The sequence below is a fragment of the Schistocerca gregaria genome, unplaced genomic scaffold, assembly GCF_023897955.1.
Source record: "Schistocerca gregaria isolate iqSchGreg1 unplaced genomic scaffold, iqSchGreg1.2 ptg000177l, whole genome shotgun sequence".
NCBI lineage: Eukaryota > Metazoa > Arthropoda > Insecta > Orthoptera > Acrididae > Schistocerca > Schistocerca gregaria.
Genome location: NW_026061727.1, coordinates 2,506,577 through 2,530,241, shown reverse-complemented (window position 1 = coordinate 2,530,241; position 23,665 = coordinate 2,506,577). Strand labels below are relative to the sequence as shown.

The 23,665-nt window shown below is 39.7% G+C and overlaps 1 non-coding gene across 1 annotated transcript; it reads left to right on the top strand.

Moving 5' to 3' along the window:
* Window positions 1-3,197: 3,197 nt before the first annotated feature.
* On the top strand, window positions 3,198-3,271 carry Trnat-ugu (transfer RNA threonine (anticodon UGU)). Its single transcript has one exon. It is a non-coding gene; the product is annotated as a tRNA-Thr (tRNA).
* Window positions 3,272-23,665: the final 20,394 nt, after the last annotated feature.

Genomic DNA, 23,665 nt, shown 5'->3' with positions numbered 1-23,665 from the left:
CAGAGCACCACGGCGGCAGAGAGATGTTTAAGGCCATGTCCTCTCCTTTACATCTTCGGTTATGTTGTCACTTTCGCGTGATTCCATCGTTCCGGTGGAGAACTATAGCATCCAAAGTTCAATTGCACTGTCAAGTTGAGTATATTTCTATGTCACTCCCTGTCTCGTGGATCTCTCGCATTGATTTGAATCCTTGGTCTGCTCGCGTCTATCGCCAATTCACACGAAAATATTGAAGCAACCTTATTTTAAGGGAATTGTCATATGGTCATGTTCTAGTTGTAATCATTCTAAGAATATTGTTGATTAATCAATTGAGTAAGTAAATTTGAAGGTCGGTTTGGTCAAAAATAAAGTACCTCCTTAATTGCTTTAATCATTTGTATATAGTTTTGTTATGGAAAGTTGAGTAGCCAAACGTTAAAAAATCTGTTTCTTAGGCTTAATCTGTTTCTCTGCTGATTGGAAGTAATGAGAGTTCTGCTGCACATTCTATGCACATTTGTACTATTTAAGTAAAGCCTTACCTAAGTATATTTACCTAGTCATATCCAAATTTGAAGTTTAACGGGTCTTGTTCCACGTAAAAAAATTTATTTATTATTTGTCCATCTGATCTGGCCTTATAAGGCAATCTCTTGTATTTTTGTGATTGTGATTTTATAATGCTTTTGATTGTAATAAAATGTGTAGCAACTACAACGGATTACTATTGTGATTTTGGTGTGTCACTACCACAATCCCATTACATAGAGGATGAAATGTTTCATGAAATATTTAATTATGAAAGCATTTTTAAAGCTAAATATATTTAAACCTGAATTTGGCTTCTCGGTTGAAGTAAAAATAAAAAAAATTTACATGTCTCACTGTTTTTGATACATTCAATTCATAATGAGGGGGAATATAGGATGAAATGTTTTATGAAAATAATTCAGTGTGAAAGAATTTTTAAAGATAAATATATGGAAATTCTGTTATTGAAATATACGTGTTTCACTGTTTTTGGAACTACAACCTCCAAGGAGATGCGATAGGGGCACATGTATCCACTCACTCATCGCCTTCCAGCCCAACCTGCAAAGTATACAGACTTGAAATTTGATGAAGGTGTAAATATTACGCTGAAAGCACCATTTAAGAAGAGATTTTTCGAAATTCCACTCCTAAGGGGGTGAAATATGGGTTGAAAAGTTTTTTTTAAAAAAAAATATGTCCCTATGTCACTGTTGAAGCTAGAACTACAAAACTACGAAAATTGACATTTGGTTTCTCAGCCAGAAACAAAAAAAAAGGTTTTTATCATTTTCCGAAATTCTTTCATTGGGGGGGGGGGATAGAATAAATAGTGAAGGTTTTTTGAAAATAAATCATTATTAAAGAACTACTAAAGCATTGTTAAAGTTACATCTATGAAAATAGGTAATTGACTTCTCAGTTGGATGTAAAAAAATGTGTTTCGTTGATTTTGGAAATTTAACTCATTAATAGAGTGAAATAGGGGATGAAAAGTTTTATGAAATATTTCACTATGAAAGCATTTTTAGAATTAAATGGATGAAGATTTGAATTTGGCTCCTTGGTTCTAAATAGAAGAATACATGTTTAATTGTTTTTGAAAACCTAACTCCTAAAGGGTGTGAGATGTTTCTCAAAATGGTTCATTATGAAAGCATTACTAAATATATCTGACAATTCGTATTCGGCTCCTCTGTTAGAATTTTTAAAAACTATGTGTTTCAGTGGTTTTGGAACTTCGATAGTAAGGGGATGAAAATTTTAATGAAATATTTATTGCGTTATATTAAAATATGTTAAATCTGCATCTATGAAAACAGGTATTTCACTTCTCAGTTATATAAAAGAAATATGTGTTGCGGAATGAAAGATTCTATGGAGATATCACCACAAGAATACAAACGGCTTGATTAACAAAAACCTTCGACTCCAGCTGTCGGCATTGTTTCTTGGTCATTCAGTAAAAGACGATGCTTCAATGGCGTTAAGTTTAGAAAGTGTTGCAGTTTATAAAAGACATAAAAAAACGATTAAAGAAAAAAAAATCTTTGAAGACCATAAACGGTCTACGCAAGTAAAGAAGCGGATGATAAGTTAGCTCTTTATGCAAATGAGTTGGTCACTTTAAGTTAAGAGACATGTCATGCACCAGGAACCAAATATTATAGTTGCTACGATTGGCTAACGGAAAAGTTTTGCAGAATCACGGGAAATCACTTCTGCAAGTGGCTGAGAATCTCGTAATGGATAAAAATTCTGTACTGAGAATTCCAAGGTGGGAGATGCAAATTCCTCGATTAGGAATTGGTAATCCACATGTGAAACCTGAGTACATAATCCCTGTGACATTTTATCAACGGTGTTCCGTAGGGACAGGTTCTCATCCAAAAAGTTCGAAAATTCAATTTCTTTGTAGTTGCATTTTTTTAAGGTGTACTTGTCCAGACTCTTGGAACGGAAAGGTTTTTTTCTTAATCCGTGCTTTAAAAAAGTTTCTACAGCCCATTGTTTGAAGCAGTGTCACGACTGCCATGAGCCGCGCGGGGTATGCGCCATGTCTCAAACGCCTTGTCACGGTTCGCGCGGCTCCCCCCGTTGGAGGTTCGAGTCCTCCCTTGGGCATCGTTGTGTTTGTTTGTTGTCCTTAGCATAAGTTAATGTAAGTAGTGTGTAAGCACAGGGACTGATGGTTCAAATGGCTCTGAACACTATGGGACTTAACAATTGAGGTCATCAGTCCTCTAGAACTTAGAACGACTTAAACCTAACTAACCTAAGGACATCACACACATCCATACTCGAGGCAGGATTTGAACCTGCGACCGTAGCTGTCGCACGGCTCCCGACTGAAGCGCCTAGAACCGCTCGGCCACATAGGCCGGTCTACCATGTATTCTAGAGAAGCTGCCCGGTCGTCAGTGGCGCCTGTTCTTTCGAGAACAGTTACTATCTTCATATATATGGTTAAACGTTACCCAGCCATTGACCTTCGTCTGTGCGAATGCGCACAGATTGCCCGAAATCTTACGGGAATCGTCACCTTAGTGTGGGCCAGTATTGAGTGGATGGGCAAACACCTATTACGTACATTACGTTTGTGGATTGTGGCCGGTTGGAAATGTGAGTCTCACGGGAAGCGTGTAAGGGATAAATGCCTGCAGTCGCGGTATTCATCTGTGTCCTCGGTGGCTCAAATGGATAGAGCGTCTGCCATGTAAGCAGGAGATCCCGGGTTCGAGTCCCGGTCGGGGCACACATTTTCAGCTGTCCCCATCGAAGTATATCAACAACACCTGTCGGCAGCTGAGGGTTTCAATTAACTATCAATTGTGAAGGGGATTCGAAGAACCCTTTGCCAGGCACTTAAATGTGATTTGCAGAGTATCCATATAGATGTAGATCAAAGCTCGTCCCGTGACGCACGTGCACAAAATGATTCATACTGCAAACATACTCGCCGATAACACTGACGAATAACGAGTGCTGCATATCCAGGTTAGACAGATCGGCTTTTCCTGCCAAGAAGAACAGGGAGTTGCTATCTAGGAACAATTCCAGCCAGAGGAAGGGTTGAAAAGTGCTCCTTGGATTGCACACTAAACGTAAATAACGAAAATGCATTTTTGGTAAAAATTGGACAAAGCATAATCCTGTGCTCTCCGTATTGCATTAGCCGTTTTGAATATTGAAAATCTTACTGCAGATTCGTGTTCAGCGACATTAAAAATATACATGTAACCCTCAGTTCATGCAAATCGAAGTAATAATATAACTAAAAGGTTTCCCTAGACGTTGAACTTTTTTTTTTTTTTTTTTTTTTGGAGAAACAATTTTCTCAGAACGGCATGCAGCATTAACTAAAAATGGTTCAATCTCTTAACTTCTACCTCTGACCCAGAAAAGTAAACACTTTTCTTAGGAGCTTATACCTATAATATATGACACTGATTAATATTAAGTAATTTTTGTGAAGGCATAAGGAGTGAAATAAACCACCCAAAAAATCGAACTCAGAGTTCGAATTAGCACCGTATCGTTAAATTTACGGTTGTTTCATTGCGGTTAGGTATGCGCTCCCATAAATTTTATGTAATATCGACTGATGTTTTCCATTTTCAATTTCAGAGAAGTAATTTAGTATCAACTGATGTCATCCATTTTTGATTTCAGGTAACATCTGAGAGGCCACACTGCACGCAGTCCGCGTGATCAAATCATAATTGCGGGCGCCATTTTTTTTTACTGAAAATCTAAAATAAAGCTCATAGTATGATCACTCGTAACTCCCAAACAGATCCTTCAAGTGTATTTTCACTGTCTCAAAAAAAATATATAACATTTTTTGCTCATTTGAATGAGAACCTGGCCGTAATGCCGGAATATAGTCACTAGATTTTTTTCGGAGACGCTGTACGTTCGCGAGAAGAATTTCGTTCTGCGCGTGTCGATGGACATCCTACAGATATTACTGTTTGTGTGTTTGTGTGTGTGTGTACTACTCAGTCGTGCCATTCGAGTGTACATCTTTGCATAGTTTTCCTTTGACGGTGTAAACAGTGTTCGGCTCAGTTGCTAACTGGCCAGTTGAGTGGTTCCGAAGTTGTCGGATGTGCGGTGCGTTCTGTCTGCTAGGATAACAACAGACTGGCGTGGTGCGATGGCAGAAGCAGACACTGAAGGAGCTAGCTGCTGGGACGCCAGCGAACAATTTATGCCAAGTAAGACGAAGAGAACTATTCTAAAATTACGAGCCGCCTCAATAGTGTTTATCATTAGTAAATCTTGTAGTTGAGACTGCCACCAATCTACAATAACTGACATTTTTGCCTAGAGAGAGATTAGCGAGAAATACAGGATATCCCCCACACACTGAAATTTTGGTTGTGATGACAGGCCTATGGGCAGTGTAGCCCGAGATCTAAGTTAGGTTGGAAGGGGGTAATTTGATTGAGAGATGTTTACGCCAACGATTATTAATGCCGAGTAAACGTTGTGTAAGCAGATTTCCTTGTAGCGTAGCCTAGTGTTTCCGTCCGCGCCATGTTTAACACACTTTCTCTGGCTGTGTACAAAAGTCGCACAACAGCGACGAAAACTACGTTTCTGGTGGGGGGACGGGAGAGTTCCCTATGTAACTTTCACTACAAATTTTAGTAACCGCCGAAACTAGCCGAATTAGAAGCGTAATTTTAACTATATTTCCGTTTGTGGGAAAATAGTGATTCTCCTCTTTCGGCAGCAACTATAATATGTAGGCGACTTATTAGTTTCTTTTTTTTTAAAAAAAAACTCTGAATCATGATCTCAGTAGACGCAGTGCTTTTTACGTTGCTTGATCCGTGGTCGATAGTAAACAATGCAATGTATTGGTAAACTCTTTGAAGTGTGACGCGTGTTGCATAGACGGCGTCTGCAATGTTCGTAAGGCCAAGCTTGTATATATTCTGTGTCTGTTTAATTAAGGCGAGGAGGATAATGTTCAAGGAGCACTGCATTAGCAGTCTATGGAGAAATTGAGAATTTGGATCTGACGAACGGCATGCTCGGGCAGTTCGTGCTATTATGTTGACCACTGCGTAATTCGGACACAGTGATCATTGCCTCTCCCTAGTAACCAGGAGACTCGGGTGGTAATCCTGGTCTGGCACAAATTTTCAACAGTGCCTATTGTCAGATAATTTTATTAGTTGTCCGGTCTTAAATTGTGTTTTGTTCACGAAACGTCGTTTAGCTTTTTCATGGATAACAGCTTTGGAAAGCGTACAGTCTGTACAGGTTACATTGATAATCACACGTCGTTAGTCCAAGGCAACTACAGCTACATAGTTTTACCAAGAACTTCTTCGTAGGTAGTTTCCCTGTAGTGGTATTTTGTTTTAGTGTTTATAGACTGTAGGCTTGGATGAAATATGAAACACATATCCGAAGTTTCTGTTGATGCTGTAGATCCTGTTTTATCCGTGCTAGGGGCACAAACACTTCATCAAATACTGGAGGACACAATATGCCTCGAGATTTAGCAATTTTTCGTAATATAGGCCTAGCTTCGATATATTTTTCTCTAATTGTTGTTTGGATTTAATCTTAAAACACACTAACTTTTCCACCAGTTATTCTATATGTGGTTTCATCCCTTTCGTAGCATAGAGTTCCTAAACGGTCGATAATATTAATAATTTCCTTTCTCACTTTGATTTTCTGTAGAATCTCCTGTTTGTGGTTATTGCTAACCTGTTTCACATTCTCACTTTTATTATTTTTATTTTTCTAGTTTTGTGACTGGAAGCCAAATTTTCTTTGAATTCAGTCTTTAATTCTGAAACAGTTTCAGTTAAAGGTCAAGTGAAGATGGCGATCTATTTGAGGAGAATAGTTAGGAGATCTTTTATATTAGACGTACACAGGTCATTGAGATCCTTATCTATATAAAATTACTTCGAGTTTGATGTAGCCCATTCTCTTGTCATCATGTCGGCTGTATCGTAGCGTATTGTCTCGATTAGGTTGGAGATTTTGATTGAGAGTTGCAGAAGTCCACGAAAGTGATTACGAAGTCAAGACTATACTAACAGAACGATGTGTAGCGTAGACCAAAACGCTCTTTCTGTCCTTTTAAAATCTCTTTTAATTAAAAATAACTAAAGCTGCAAGATACAATCACAAAAACTGTTTTATGTAATACAGAAATCCCAGACTATTGTTGTGTACGTACACTAATTTTTTGTCACTGAATATATATTTTTTACTCATTTGCTGGATTCCAGTTTCCCGCTTTTTGCGGCGAAAACCCTTTCCCTGCGAAGGGCCCAATAGCATGTCGGTTATATTCGCGACTTTATCGACGATCAGTAATTTCATATAGTCTATCCACCGGCGTCATTGTTAACATCGAATATAGATTTAAGTATTAGGAAGGCCAATATGAACCTAACGCATGGGTAGGTCTAATGATGAATAAAAAAAAATTCGAATGCGGGTTAGCTACTACAAGCAGCACAGTGAACGTGTTATTGTGGCCAAGATAGACATGAAGCCCACACCTACCATAATCTTAAAAGTAGTCCGCAGATGAGGAAGAAATTGATGAAATGTGTGATGAGATAAAAGAAATTATTCAGATAGTGAAGGGAGATGAAAATAGAATAGTGACAAGTGATTGGAATTTGATAGTAGAGAAATGAAGAAAAGGAAACGTAGTAGGTGAATATGGAATGGTGGTAAGAAATGAAAGAGGAAGCCGCCTGGTAGGTTTTTGCCCAGAGCATAACTTAATCATCGCTAACACTTGGTTCAAGAATCGTGAAAATCTGTCTCGCGTGTGTGAAGAGACCTGGAGATACTGCAAGATTTTAGATAGATTATATAATGGTAAGAAACCAGGTATTAAATTGTAAGACATTTCCAGGGGCAAATGTGTACTCTGACCACAATCTATAGGTTATGAACTGTAGATTAAAACTGAAGAAACTGCAAAAATGTGGGAAATTAAGGAGATGGGACCTGGATAAACTGAAAGAACCAGAGGTTGTACAGAGTTTCAGGGAGAGCATAAGGGAACAATTGATAGGAATGGGGCAATGAAATACAGTAGAAGAAGAATGGGTAGCCTTGAGGGATGAAGTAGTGAAGGCAGCAGAGGATCAAGTAGGCAAAAAGCCGAGGGCTAGTAGGAATCCTTGGGTAACAGAAGAAATATTGAATTCAATTGATGAAAGGAGAAAATATAAAAATGCAGTAAATGAAGCAGGCGAAAAGGAATACAAACGTCTCAAAAATTAGATCGACATGAAGTGCAAAATGGCTAAGCAGGGATGGCTAGAGGACAAATGTAAGGATGTAGAGGCGAAAATCACCATGGGTAAGATAGACACCGCCTACAGGAAAATTAAAGTGACAGCATAGATCGAGGTGGTGGGATCACTCATGGGAAAATTCCTGCAGTAGTTGATGTTAGAGCTGCACCAGTCAGCTGATAGGTGTTCCTGCTTAAGGGAAGTCTCTCTAACAAAAGATCCACTTTTGACAAAGCTTAAGTATCCAAGTAATGAGACAATTAGTATATTTCATCAAAATATACAAGATGTTAGAGATAAAGTTAGTGAACTGCTTATAGATGTTGACTCTGAAATTATTGGTATATTTGAGCACTTCTTAAATAAGGAGATAATTCAGAGGCTTCCTTTACCAGAATACAGGTTGGCTGGCAGCTTTTCTAGGAGCTCTTTTCGGTGTGGGGGAGTAGCCATGTATGTGAAAAACAGCATCCCATTAGAGTCAATTGATGTTTCTAAGTACTGAACTGAAAAGGTGTTAGAATGTTGTGAAGGTATGGTTAAATTTAATGGAGCTAAACTTCTAATTGTTATTTACAGAGCCACAGACGCCAATTTCACAACATTTTTGCTAAAGCTAGAGGAGGTTTTTGGTACACTTTGTAGGAAATACAAAAAATTATTTATATGTGGTGATTTCAATATTAATTGTAAGGTGATTGTGCAAGTAAAAGGATGCTGGTAGATCTCCTTAATTCATATAATCATATGTAAACTGGTATGGCAAAGTGGTATGCAGATAGAATAGCTATGTCTCAGGATACAATTAAAACCATATGGTCAGTCGTAAATGAAGTGGCTGGTCTGTAGAGACAGGTCGACGATATAGAATCAGTGCGTAGTGGGAATGTTCGTGTTACTGATAAGTCGCATATATGTACAGTACTTAATAATCACTTTGTGACTGTACCATGTGAACTAAATAGAAACCTAGCCCCAACAGGGAATCATATAGCGCTCTTAGAAAAAAGTGTTCCGAGACTGTTACCTGAAACGGTCCTCCATGATACTGACAAGAGGGAGATTGAGTTAATAATTAAATCACTAAAGACCAAGAACTCTCATGGATATGGCAGGGTATCTAGCAGAATACTGAAGTATTGTTCTGTGTATGTTGGCCCAGTACTTAGCCATATCTGTGACTTTTCCTTTAGCGGTGGTCGGTTTCCTGACCGATTAAAGTACTCTCTACTGAAGCCACTTCATAAAAAGGGAGAAAGGATAATGTTGACAACTTTAGACCTATTTCCATGCCATCGGAGTTCGCTAAAGTTATCGAGAAGGTTGTATATACAAGGTTACTGGAGCATTTAAATTCACATTATTTGCTGTCAAATGTACAGTTTGGTTTCAGAAATGGTTTAACAACTGAAAATGCCATATTCTCTTTTCTCTGTGAGGTTTTGGACGGATAAAATAAAAGGTTGCGAACGCTAGGTGTTTTCTTTGATTTAACGAAGGCTTTTGACTGTGTTGACCACAAAATATTACTGCACAAGTTGGACCATTATGGAGTAAGGGAGTAGCATACAATTGGTTCCCCTCTTACTTTAAGAACAGAAAGCAGAAGGTAATTCTCTGCGATATTGAGAGTGGTAGTGATAATCATTCGCAATGGGGCTCTGTTAAGAGGGCATTCCCCCAAGGGTCGGTTCTGGGGCCACTGCTGTTTCTTACTTATATAAATGATATGCCCTCTAGTATTACAAGTGATTCAAAAATATTTCTGTTTGCTGATGACACCAGTTTGGCAGTGAAGGATCTCGTGTGTAATACTGAAACAGTATCAAATAATGTAGTTAATGGAATAAGTTCATGGCTTGTGGATAACAATTTGATGCTAAATCACAGTAAGACTCAGTTTTTGCAGTTTCTAATTCACAATTCAACAAGGACCGATATTTTGATCAGACAGAATGGGCATGTTATAAGCGAGACGAAACAGTTAAAGTTCCTAGGCGATCGGATATATAGTAAGCCGTTGTGGAAAGCCCATGTCCAGGATCTTGTTCAGAAACTAAATGCTGCTTTAGTTACCATTAGAACAGTATCTGAAATTAGTGACAGTTCAACATGGAAGATAATCTACTTCGCATATTTTCATACGCTTAGGTCGTATGGTATTATATTCTTTGGGTAATTCTTCTGATTCAAAAAGGGTATTTTTGGCTCAAAACGGGCTGTTCGAGCTATATGGGGTGTAAGTTCGAGAACCTCTTGTTGGCCCCTATTCAATAGTCTGGGAATTCTGACATTGCCCTGACAGCATATATTTTCTTTAATGTTGTTTATTGTTAGCAGTATTAGCGTATTCCCAACAGTTAGCAGCTTTCAATCAGTTAATACTAGGCACAAATCAAATCTGTATGTGGAATGCACTTCCTTGACTCTTGTGCAGAAAGGAGTGCAGTATTCTGCTGCATCCATTGTCAATAAGCTACCACAAGAACTCAAAAATCTTACCAGTAGCCCAAAATCTTTTAAGTCTAAACTGAAGAGTTTCCTCATGGCTCACTCCTTCTATTCGGTCGAGGAGCTCCTGGAAGAGCTAAAAAATTATGCAAATTTCAGTGTTACGTAGTTAATTTTTTTATTTAAACTTACAACTTGTCGCCTTAATATGTTTTTATATTTCACTTTATCTGTTTCTACTATCGTGTTATAATTTCATGTATTGACTCGTTCTATGACCATGAAGATTTCTCCTTAATATGGTCCCACGGAACAATAAATTATTAAAAAATATAAGCTTTGGAGAAAAGAGATCCACTTGTATGCATATCAAGAGCTCAGATGGAAACCCTGTTATAAGCGAAGAAGGGAAAGCAGAAAGGTGGAAGGAGTATATAGAAGATCTATACAAGGGCAATGTGCTTGAAAACAGAATTTGGAAATGGAAGAGCATGTAGATGAAGATGAAATAAGAGATAATATACTGCGTGAAGAGTTTGGCAGAGCAGTGAAAGACCTACGCCGAAACAAGGCCCCGGGAGTATTCAACATTCCATTATAACTACTGACACCCGTGGGAGAGCCAGCCCTGACTAAACTCTACCATCTGATGAGCAAGATGTATGAGACAGGCGAAATACCGTCAGACTTCAAGAAGAATATAATAATTCCAATCTCTAAGAAAGCAGTTGTTGACAGATGTGAAAATTATCGAACTATTTCTTTAGTAAGTCACAGGCGCAAAATACTAAAGCCAATTCTTTACGGACGAATGGAGAAACTGGTAGAAGCCGACCTCGGGGTATACCAGTTTGGATTCCGTAGGAATACTGGAACACATGAGGCAATACTGACCCTAAGTCCTCTCTTAAGAGCTAGATTAAGGAAAGGCACACCTACGTTTCTAGCGTTTGTAGACTTAGAGAAATCTTTTGACAATGTTGACTGGAAAACTCTTTCAAATACTGAAGTGGCAGTGGTAAAATGCAGTGAGTGAAAGGCCATTTACAATTTGTACACATACCAGATGGGAGTTGCAAGAGTCAGGGGGCATGAAAGGGAAGCAGTGGTTGGGAAGGTAGTGAGATGCGGTTCTAGTCAATCGCCGATGTTATTCAATCTGTTTATTGAGCAAGCAGTAAAGGAAAAAAAGAGAAAAATCGAAGTAGGAATTAAAATCTATGGAGAAGAAATTAAAACCTTGAGGTTCGCTCATGACATAATTCTGTCAGAGACATCAAAGGACCTGGAAGAGCAGCTGAATGGAGTGGAGTGTCCTGAAAGAATGATATAAGATGATCATCAATAAAAGCAAAACGAGGATAATGGAATGTAGTCGAAACATGTTTGGTGATGCTGAAGGAATTAGATAAGGAACTGAGACACTTAAAGTAGTAAAGGAGTTTTGGTATTTGGGGAGCAAAATAACTGATGACGGTCGAAGTATAGAGGATATAAATTGTATACTGGCAATGGCAAGGAAAGTGTTTCTGAAGAAGAAAAACTTGTTAACATCGAGTATAGCTTTACGTATCAGGAAGTGTGTTATCCGAGTATTTGTATGGAGTGTAGCCATGTATGGAAGTGAATCATGGACGATAAAGAGTTTGGATAAGAAGAGACTAGAGGCTTTAGAAATAAGGTGCTACAGAAGAATGCTGAAGATCAGATGGGTAGATCACTTAACTAATGACGAGGTATTAAATAGTATTGGGGAGAAGAGAACTTTGTGGCACAACTTGACTACAAGAAGGAATCGGTTGGTAGGACATGTTCTGTGGCATCAGCGGATCACCATTTTAGTATTGGAGGGCAACGCGGAGGGTAAAGGTCGAGGAGGGAGACCAGGAGATGAATACACTAGCTGATTCAGAAGGATGTAGGTTGCAGTGGGTATTGGGAGATGGCGCTTGCACATGATACAGTAGCATGGAGAGCTGCATCAAACCAGTCTCTGGACTGAAGACCACAACAACAACAATAAGAAGGCATCTGTCTCATGTGTACCCTTCAACAGAGATAGGACAGACAAGACGGTTAGATTAGACTATATGTAGTTTCTGTTGCAAATAATCCATAATGAGGAGATGCTCAGTGGGAAACTAATATGCTAATTTACCTTCCACAGATCGCAAGTGGACTGATCATCGACGTGAAATGAGGGATGAAAATTTAAACGTACTTCTGATCGTACTCGTACTATTTGACACCCTCCCCCCCCCCCACTCTCTCTCTCTCTCTCTCTCTCTCTCTCTCTCTCTCTCTCTCTCTCTCTCTCTCTCTCTCTCTCTCTCTCTCTTTTTCTAACTCACTCCTCACTCACTCTCAATCGCGCACGCCCTAGTTCTACTAAAAAATTCAATACATTAATGGTGTCGGAGGAGATGGTTAAATAAATCCTTTAGGCTGCTCTTAAACTGAATTTTGACAGTAGTAGAACTTGTATGGCTGCTGACAAGTTATTGAAAATTCGTTTTCCTGAATGATCGAGACTTTCTTGCACCAAAGTAATTAACTTCCAAATTTTTGTGGAGATTATTCATGTTTCTAGTAAGGAGTGCATGCAATGAGCTGTTGATTTGAAAATAATAATAAGACACAAAAGAAGCTCCTAAGTTGATGTGATACCCAGTAAGAAGCAGTACAAATCAAGTTTTAGTTAACGATTATGGACTTTTTAGCCGGCTGTGGTGCCTTGGACATGAGCTAGGACCTTAAGATTTTGCATGAAAGGAGGACAAGCAGCCGCGTTGCACGGGAGAATGTGAAAAGTGTTCATATGTACTAAAAACTGTAAAATCCGCCCGTTTTTGTCTTATGCTATCGAATCGACTTAAAGCCAGATCGTCTCTTTGGCCGCTCTTCTCTACGAAACGGTTACACTTATCGTCTGCAAAGCTATGTTGCGTGCTGCGGTATCCGGAGACACTGAAAGCACCATAGTAGAACACAGACGAAGCTTCCAAGTTGATGTAATAGCCAGTAAGAAGCAGTACAATTCAAGTTTCAGTTATCGATTATTGACTTCCAAGCCGGCTTTGCTGTCTTGGACATGAGCTAAGGCCTTACGATTTTGCATCAAGGGAGGTCTACCAGCCACGTTGCACGGGAGAGCGTGAAAAGTGTTTATATGTAGTAAAAACCTGAGAAATCCGCCCTTTTGTGTCATTTGCTATAGAATCGACTTAATGCCAGATCGTCTCTTAGGCCGCTCTTCTCTATGACACGGATAGACTTGTTGTTGTCTTCAGTCCTGAGACTGGTTTGATGCAGCTCTCCATGCTACTCTATCCTGTGCAAGCTGCTTCATCTTCCAGTACCTACTGCAACCTACATCCTTCTGAATCTGCTTGGTGTATTCATGTCTTGGTCTCCCTCTACGATTTTTTACCCTCCACGCTGCCCTCCAATGCTAAATTTGTGATCCCTTGATGCCTCAAAACATGTCCTACCAACCGATCCCTTCTTCTAGTCAAGTTGTGCCACAAACTTCTCTTCTCCCCAATCCTATTCAATACCTCCTCATTAGTTACGTGATCTACCCATCTAATCTTCAGCAATCTTCTGTAGCACCACATTTCGAAAGCTTCGATTCTCTTCTTGTCCAAACTAGTTATCGTCCATGTTTCACTTCCATACATACTTTTATAAACGACTTCCTGATACATAAATCTATATTCGATGTTAACAAATTTCTCTTCTTGAGAAACGCTTTCCTTGCCTTTGCCAGTCTGCATTTTATATCCTCTCTACTTCGACCATCATCAGTTATTTTACTTCCTAAAGAGCCAAACTCCTTTACTACTTTAAGTATCTCATTTCCTAATCTAATTCCCTCAGCATCACCCGATTTAATTTGACTACATTCCATTATCCTCGTTTTGCTTTTGTTGATGTTCATCTTATATCCTCCTTTCAAGACACTGTCCATTCCGTTCAACTGCTCTTCCAAGTCCTTTGCCGTCTCTGACAGAATTACAATGTCATCGGCGAACCTCAAAGTTTTTATTTCTTCTCCATGAATTTTAATACCTACTCCAAATTTTTCTTTTGTTTCCTTTACTGCTTGCTCAATATACAGAATGAATAACATCGGGGAGAGGCTACAACCCTGTCTCACTCCTTTCCCAACCACTGCTTCCCTTTCATGCCCCTCGACTCTTATGACTGCCATCTAGTTTCTGTACAATTTTTAAATAGCCTCTCGCTCCCTATATTTTACCCCTGCTACCTTCAGAATATGAAAGAGAGTATTCCAGTCAACATTGTCAAAAGCTTTCTCTAAGTCTACAAATGCTAGAAACGTAGGTTTGCCTTTTCTTAATCTTTCTTCTAAGATAAGTCGTAAGGTCAGTATTGCCTCACGTGTTCCAACATTTCGACGGAATCCAAACTGATCCTCCCCGAGGTCCGCATCTACCAGTTTTTCCATTCGTCTGTAAAGAATTCGCGTTAGTATTTTGCAGCTGCGACTTATTAAACTGATTAGTTCGGAAATTTTCACATCTGTCAGCACCTGCTTTCTTTGGGATTGGAATTATTATATTCTTCTTGAAGTCTGAGGGTATTTCACCTGTCTCATACATCTTGCTCACCAGCTGGTAGAGTTTTGTCATGACTGGCTCTCCCAAGGCCGTCAGTAGTTCTAATGGAATGTTGTCTACTCCGGGGTCCTTGTTTCGACTCAGGTCTTTCAGTGCTCTGTCAAACTCTTCACGCAGTATCTTACGTCTCATTTCGTCTTCATCTACATCCTCTTCCATTTCCATAATATTGTCCTCAAGTACATCGCCCTTGTATAAACCTTCTATATACTCCTTCCACCTTTCTGCCTTCCCTTCTTTGCTTAGAACTGGATTGCCATATGAGCTCTTGATATTCATACACGTGGTTCTCTTCTCTCCAAAGGTCTCTTTAATTTTCCTGTAGGCAGTATCTATCTTACCCCTAGTTAGATAAGCTTCTACATCCTTACATTTGTCCTCTAGCCATCCCTGCTTAGCCATTTTGCACTTCCTGTCGATCTCATTTTTTAGATGTTTGTATTCCTTTTTGCCTGCTTCATTTACTGCATTTTTATATTTTCTCCTTTCATCAATTAAAATCAATATTTCTTCTGTTACCCAAGGATTTCTAGCAACCCTCGTATTTTTACCTACTTTATCCTGTGCTGCCTTCACTACTTCATCCCTCAGAGCTACCCATTCTTCTTCAACTATGTTTCTTTCCCCCATTGCTGCCAATTGTTCCCTTATGATCTCCTTGAAACTCTGTACAACCTCTGGTTCTTTCAGCTTATCCAGATCCCATGTCCTTAAATTCCCACCTTTTTGCAGTTTCTTCAGTTTTAACCTACAGGTCATAACCAATAGATTGTGGTCAGAGTCCACATCTGCCCCTGGAAATGTCCTAGAATTTAAAACCTGATTCCTAAATCTCTGTCTTACCATTATATAATCTATCTGATACCTTTTAGTATCTCCAGGATACTTCCATGTATACAACCTTCTTTTATGATTCTTGAACCAAGTGTTAGCTATGATTAAGTTAAGCTCTGTGCAAAATTCTACCAGACGGCTTCCTCTTTCATTTCTTAGCCCCAATCCATAATCACCTACTATGTTTCCTTCTCTCCTTTGTCCTACTGACGAATTCCAGTCACCCATGACTATCAAATTTTCGTCTCCCTTCACTACCTGAATAATTTCTTTTATCTCATCATACATTTCATCAATTTCTTCATCATCTGCAGAGCTAGTTGGCATATAAACATGTACTACTGTCGTAGGCATGGGCTTTGTGTCTATCTTGGCCACAGTAATGCGTTCACTATGCTGTTTGTAGTAGCTTACCCGCATTCCTATTTTCCTATTCATTATTAAACCTATTCCTGCATTACCCCTATTTGATTTTGTATTTATAACCCTGTATTCACCTGACCAAAAGTCTTGTTTTTCCTGCCACCGAACTTCACTGATTCCCACTATATCTAACTTTAACCTATCCATTTCCGTTTTTAAATTTTCTAACCTACCTGCCCGATTAAGGGATCTAACATTCCACGCTCCGATCCGTAGAATGCCAGTTTTCTTTCTCCTGATAACGACGTCCTTTTGAGTAGTCCCCGCCCGGAGATCCGAATGGAGGACTATTTTACCTCCGGACTGTTTTCCCAAGAGGACGCCATCATCATTTAACCATACAGTAAAGCTGCATGCATTCGGGAAAAATTGCGGCTGCAATTTCCCCTTGCTTTCAGCCGTTCGCAGTACCAGCGCAGCAACGCCGTTTTGGTTAATGTTACAAGGCCAGATCAGTCAATCATCCAGACTGTTGCCCCTGCAACTACTCTTCAGGAACCACACGATTGTCTGGCCTGAAACGGTTACACTTATCGTTGGCAAAGCTATGTTGCGTGCTGCGGTATCCGGAGGCACTGAAAGCACCATAGTAGAACACAGACGAAGCTTCTAAGTTGATGTAATAGCCAGTAAGAAGCAGTACAATTCAAGCTTTAGTTATGGATTATCGAGTTTTAAGCCGGCTTTTGTGCCTTGGACATGAGCTAAGACCTTACGATTTTGCATCAAGGGAGGTCTACCAGCCACGTTGCACGGGAGAGCGTGAAAAGTGTTCATATGTAGTAAAAACCTGAGAAATCCGCCCGTTTTGGTCTTATGCTATCGAATCGACTTAAAGCCAGATCGTCTCTTTGTCCTCTCTTCTCTATGAAACAGTTTCACTTATCGTCTGCAAAACTATGTTGCGTGCTGCGGTATGCGGAAACACTAAAAGCACCATAGTAGAACACAGAAGAAGTTTCTAAGTTGATGTAATAGACTGTAAGAAGCAGTACAATTCAAGTAATCAGACACATTGAAATTAAGTAAGTCCAAATGTTCAGATTGGTTTTTTAGGTCCGATTTTCTCAACAACTTGGTGATCAAACCAATATATCAGTCCGGAACAAGGACAAAATATTTCCACACTTCTGGAACGAAGGCACAAACGTTTTGCCCAAAATAGTCATTTTTTGTTAACTTGCAAGTATGTGTGAAGGAAGGAATTGGTGTGTAGTCTAGTCAAGTAACCACTCCAATTTTACCTGAATGCTAGAATGAGATACTGTTATACAGTAGCTTCCAGAATTCAGAAGGTTACTGAAGTGTATCTAAAAAAAAAAAAAAAAGAGGAACTATCCAATATTAAAAACTCTTGTGTCACGAATAATATATATAAAGCAATTGATTTAGTAACAGATGTTGATGAGAACTCAGAGCTTGTATGTATGAAACGTAAAAGGAGACCTCTGTAGGAAAAACAAATTAAGTTTTCGAAAAAACCAAGTGATTTTGTAAAGAAACGAAGACTTTCTCTTCTTATGATTCACTTCTGTTTTGACATTCGATGTACTAAGAGGAGGGTTGCCGAAATTCCTACGTCTTATTTTTTTATGGAATAATAAGATTATCATTCATAAATATCGGTCTCTGCAGTTATTGTAGTGAACCTTTTAATACTACCGCACTGAACTACTTAAATGATTTTATACTTTTTAGGTAGATGTATCACGAAATTCTGGTCACGTTATTTGAAAGCAAGATGAACGACATACTTAAGCGGCACATTGCGATAAGCAATTATTCTCCATAGGTCGGACCTGAAGGCCTGTTTTCAGGAAGACCAGTAGATCATTGACAGCAGTGTCGTGCAGTCAACGAGCCTTAAAACAGCGGTTGACGATGGTGTTCAGTAACACCACGATCTCATACATTGAAATAATGTAACAGAGTTGGCATAGAGGGTAAATAATAGTAATGGTCCAGTAGATTACAAAGGTTAGTTATATATATATGCGCGTACGGATACTGCCACAGGAAGGACACGTTACAAATATGATGCCACGGTGGGGTTAAACTCATAATTATGCGCATATTATTTTTTTTTTCATTTATTTGAATATTTCTCTCACTTTTAACTACCCATAAGGAAAGAAACGTTACAGTGGACGCTAGTGTGCCATCTTTCTTGCTGAAGTGGAATATCGCGTTTATTAAATTTCCTTGATAGCTTAACTGAAACTGTTTTCCCTATCCCAGCGAATTGCTGGAAAGTCCGCCCTGAGAGTTCTCTGTCGACTTGTAGATTGTGAGTCTGTCTAATATCCAGAAGTGATCCACGTCGATTGCTGGTACGGAGGGCGCTAGAGTAGATTACACGTGGTATCTGTCACACGATGTTACCCATTAACGCTCGTAACATTGAGTGCCGCACTTCGGGCTTGTGGCGTGAAGCTTTCTTTTCACCTTCGAGCGCTGGCGTCGCTACAGCTGTTGGAAGTGTCTGGAGTGTGTTTGTAAATATGGCTTCAAAGTTAGTTTCGTCGAATTTTTAAAAATAAAGTAGCTTGGGCTATGGGTGGGAGGGGGGGGGGGGGGCAAGGGGCATAATGCATGCTATCATTTGTGTGTTGATGGGAGGTGGAATATACTGCACTCGACTTCATGTCCACAATCACAGCTACAGCCATCCATCCCTACATCTGGAAACATACATGCAGCAAACCGGAATAGAGGATGTGGTCACACTCAAAAATTCTTTCTTAGCTTTCCTTTCTACTTTGTCTGTTTTTAGATTCTGGATGCGACAAATTAAAAAGCGCTTCATCTGTTTCGAACTTTGTATTAATTTTGCCGTTGTGGTAACACTATTTAAAATTAAAAATTGTTCTTATAGTCCCCATAAAGTGTACTAAACGTTTATTTACCTTCACATATTCCACCTTCATCGGTTTATAAATCGCTTGACACGTTTCTGAAATTATTTTGTTTGATTACAATGTGATATTAATGTGCCGTGTCATAAACCAGAGTAGCTCTCATGTATCAAGAAATCGCAGTGACACAGTTTATTCTTAGAAATGCTGTATGTCCAGAAGACATTCTGTTTTGTAACATGAGAATCCACTTTACTGAGCAAATACTGAAATAATCTCATCCATTCATAAGTAATTTATATGTTAAGACTTGAATTCCTCCTCTTGTAGCTCTCGTAACAAATTTTGCTGAGTTCTTTTACTATCTTGACGTAATACCTAGGGCTTCATTCAAGTGTTTATTGTTTCTCTACCGCTTTTCTTCCAAATACACACACAATGCAATTGTGGTGTTTGCAAGAGTGTAAGAAAGAAAGCTGACGCAGTTTGTCTATCAAATTTTAGGGAAAATTTGTAAGAAGCTTTCAAACACAATAGTAAAATTCAAAACGGTGGTAAAGTGGCAGCGTTGTAAGGAACAACTTTTGTTCTTACTGTGTGTTATTTGGAATGGTTGACGGTTGATCGCGTAAGTGGGGACTAGGCGAAGAGGCATCAAAATTTTATTTCGAATGCTAAAAAGGACCAAGGTTCAATTTCACATGTTACAGCAACTGTTAAATACAATCAGCTAAGCACAGTAAGAATTGACCATGCTCTTTCACAAGCAGCACGATTGGAACATTGAAACACAACGAGAAGGTTACAGAAACAGAAGCGGAATAGATGCATTACGACTATCTGCTTTTCAGCATGGCAAAAGTTGTCTCCGAACTCGTGAGGAATCTGAGGCATGAGTGAATAAAATTTTTAGAACTTCTGAAATTCTTCGCTGGATACGAACACTCACGAAAGATTATTTAGCATCATGGAGTACTTGAAGCCACTTTCTGACAATCATTTAACAACTTGTATTATGGATGTTGTTAAAGAACAGATTTCAAGTGAAGTTAAAATAATCCTCTAGAGCAAGTTTCAAGTGAAATTAAGTCCTTTGTCAGTACAAGCAAACGAAATAACGGATGTCTGAAGTAAGCTATTAGTAATTTTTCGTTTTGCAAATAAGGAGAAATATGAGATGGATGTGGTTTTATGACTTAGCTAAAAACTGGAGTGCACAAGGCATAGCCACTGTTTAGCTGCAAGTGCTAAGCAGTTAGAATATTGATAAAAACAAACTAGTATCGCAAACATAAGACGGCTGTAGTGCAATAACACGGAAAAATTGTGTACATCCTATAGTGAAAGAGGCACACCCTCGTGCAGTCTGTATCCACTGCTGTGCACATCAGTTGGACCATCCTCTGTGCTTCTAAAAATTACGCAATTAAAATTTTTTATAGCAAACCAGTATTTCACGAATCTTAGCCGTTGCGGTAAAACAAGTTAACTTCAGGGGGAAGGGGGATTTAAATTATAAGGTCCTTGCGAAACAAGGTATTTTCATTCACACGCTGTTAAAACCATTTTTCTTCACTACACGGACATGAGCAGCATTGAATGTGAAATACAAGCAAGACTGGGATTATATTTCTTTACATCGACCAATTGGGCTAAATTGTATACTTGATCACCAGACTTCTCTTTTTCTACTGCAGGTGTACAAATAGATTTTCCAGCATACCAGTATCTTGTTCGACATTTTGCAAAGTAAATCTGTAAGCCTGAAATAGAAAACTGCATTAAGGCTAGTGAGAGACTAATATGTATGAAACGCAAAGTGGAAGGTAAGAAAGAGCTTTACAATTTCAGCAGGAGTATTTGAACTAGTGTAACGAAACAGAAATATGTATTTAGAAATGGAGAAGGCTAGTATTAGAGGTAATCGACACAGTAATAGTAAACACGGAAACTAGATTCCAGGACTACCGTGAAACAATTTCCCTATACGTAATGTTGAAAAGCTACTTAAAATGTATCTTTTGACAATGAGAAACTGAAGAGAAGAAACTTTATTTACAGCAGTGAGGATAAATGTCTGGAGCTTCATGACATCCTTCAGTCCATTGTAAACAATTGATTTAAAAAACGTGTTCTCCGGAGGAGTGTAATGACTGTCGTTGCTTCTTGCAATTCCACGAACCACCGTGTCTTGCAAAACAAGCGTGAGTACGTTGAAACGCGTTAAAGCCTACTTTCACAACACAATGACAAATGACACTGTCAAGCATCACTGTGTTGGCTGTAGAGAAGAGAACTCCGAAATCAAATCGACAGGATTCCATATCTCTCGTCACCGGTCTACGCCCAGGAAAAAGGGCTGCAGGATAGAACTTTATAAAAAGGTGTGAGGGTGTATTAATAAGTATTATATCCTGATGAATGTATAGCTGTTAAATAATTTTTGCATTTGTTTATAACAATTGCTGTAGTAATTTGTCTTACGAAGTATGTAAGTTACTTTCGCATTGTTTATTGGAATTGATAACGTTTATGTCAACGTCTTTTATTTTGCTTAACCGTGCTGTACTTCTTCAGTCATGTATAAATCGCTTTGCAGGGAAATGAATCATTTTAGTCAATTGTGGGGATACAACAGCCCTGAATTTGAGGTGCGCTCAAACCCTACCATTGGCTAGAAATCGTAATGTAGCGAGATGTTTCTCCTCGGAGCTTACAACCTATGATGAATTCATTTTTGGTTAAAAACGGTTTGATGCTCAGCAGTTCTTAAATAATTACGAATATCATTAGCTACCGTCTAAGTAACAACGTAGTTAAATTTCATTCCTGCAATTAGTCGCATCTTTGCCTTGGCTTTGAGTAACAAGGCCAGAAAATCCTAGATAAATGCTGGCAAACTCCAGTTTCTTTTCCTTTGTAAAACCAACCGGAATCGCGTAGATATTTATCATACGAACAAATCACATGAGGCACCGTGATTGCGTTGTGCAAGCGGTTACGAAATTGGTCCGTTGGTCGGTCGGCCGACAGATATAATAGTGCGTGTGGAGGGGCCTTAGCAGAACGATTTTCAGTGCAGCCCAGTCCCGTTCGCGCCATATTTACACACCTTTTGTCGTAGTTAGCAGACTAAGCATAAAAACCAAAACTTCGAGGTAAATGGAGACCCCCCCCCACTACAGGTCCAGGGGTTGGAATAGACCCGAGGTATTTCCGCCTGTCGTAAGAGGCGACTAAAAGGAGTCTCACGTTTTGGCCTATATGTGGTGGTCCCCTCTATGAATTGGCCTTAATTTTTCAAAATTTTCCCGAAGAGCGAGCCAATTTAGGAAGGACGCCTTACATGGAGTATAGCATTCATGTGCTCAGACTTACCGCATCCTTTGTCGACGTGGATCTGCACTTCTGCTCATTCTCCTACTGTTGGGCGAGGCCACCCTCCTGGGTGCGTATTTTTCCATAAACTGTGCAGTATCGTTTTCTATACCGACGATTATAATGGACTTGTTCGCTTGGTTGCACCTGACATCTAGCACGGTAGCTTGCCCATTGTAGGGGGGCCGCTATGTACCCTGTCAGTTGTAGCCCTCTGACCACACCCTCTGATGCCTGTGCCATTAACTCCCCATGTATGCCCAGTCACGGTATTTACTCGCTTATGACAAGCTGGGGATGTTTCTGTAACCACAAGAGCTTACATATGGTCGAGGGTACCATATTTTACAGGGACCTTATTTTGCAGTCTGACGATGAGCTGCGCGCAAATTTGGAGCGGCGCCGTGTTCATTTCGTCCAGCGTGTCCACTGGGGTCCGAGGTATAATCAGGTTGCCACCGCTGCTTTCGTCTTGGCCTTCGAGGGTGATACATTGACAGAGAAGGTCAACGTGACGGTCTAATACTGTGTTGTAAAGCCCAATGTTCCTCACACGATGCGGTGCGTTAAGAGCTGCAAGTTTGGACATATACAGCTGTACATCCAGCGTCACATGTCAAGATTCTGGATGCCCTTCACATCCCAATACTACATGTGCCACGCCTCCAATCTGTCAAACTGTGGAGAGCATCATTCGCCTTGCTCACTACACTGCAGGATTCTCCAGAAAGAAAGGAAAATCATGGACTAAAACACACTGGACAGAATGACCTACACTGGGGCTAAGAGAAAATTTGAATGCCTGCATCCTGTGCCTGTGACATTGTACCACGACTGTTGTAACATCGGCGTAATACGATCAGCTCTGCCAATCATAGCCACCTCTCAGAGCCAAAAGATGTTCCTTGATGGTGGAGGGCATTTCCCTCCCTATTGCTCCTGCACCACCTACTTTGGAAGCAACACTCCTCCAACCATCGGGGACATATGCTTCTCCATCTTGGAAGGGAACAGAAGTCTTCCTCGCTTCTCTCGCTAGGAAGGGGTCCCCTTCCCAGGTTTCTCCTAGTGGGAAATTTGACACCTGCCAGTGACTGAAGAGCCCAAAAGCAGCTTGTAGAAGGGCTTCACGCTCATTCTCAGTCCAGGAGACTGAATCAGTGAAGTTCTCCCAGCCAGGGAAACCCAAGGTGCAGTGAGAGAAATCCAAAAATAAAACCACTAGGACCAAGCTGTGTGTGTGTGTGTGTGTGTGTGTGTGTGTGTGTGT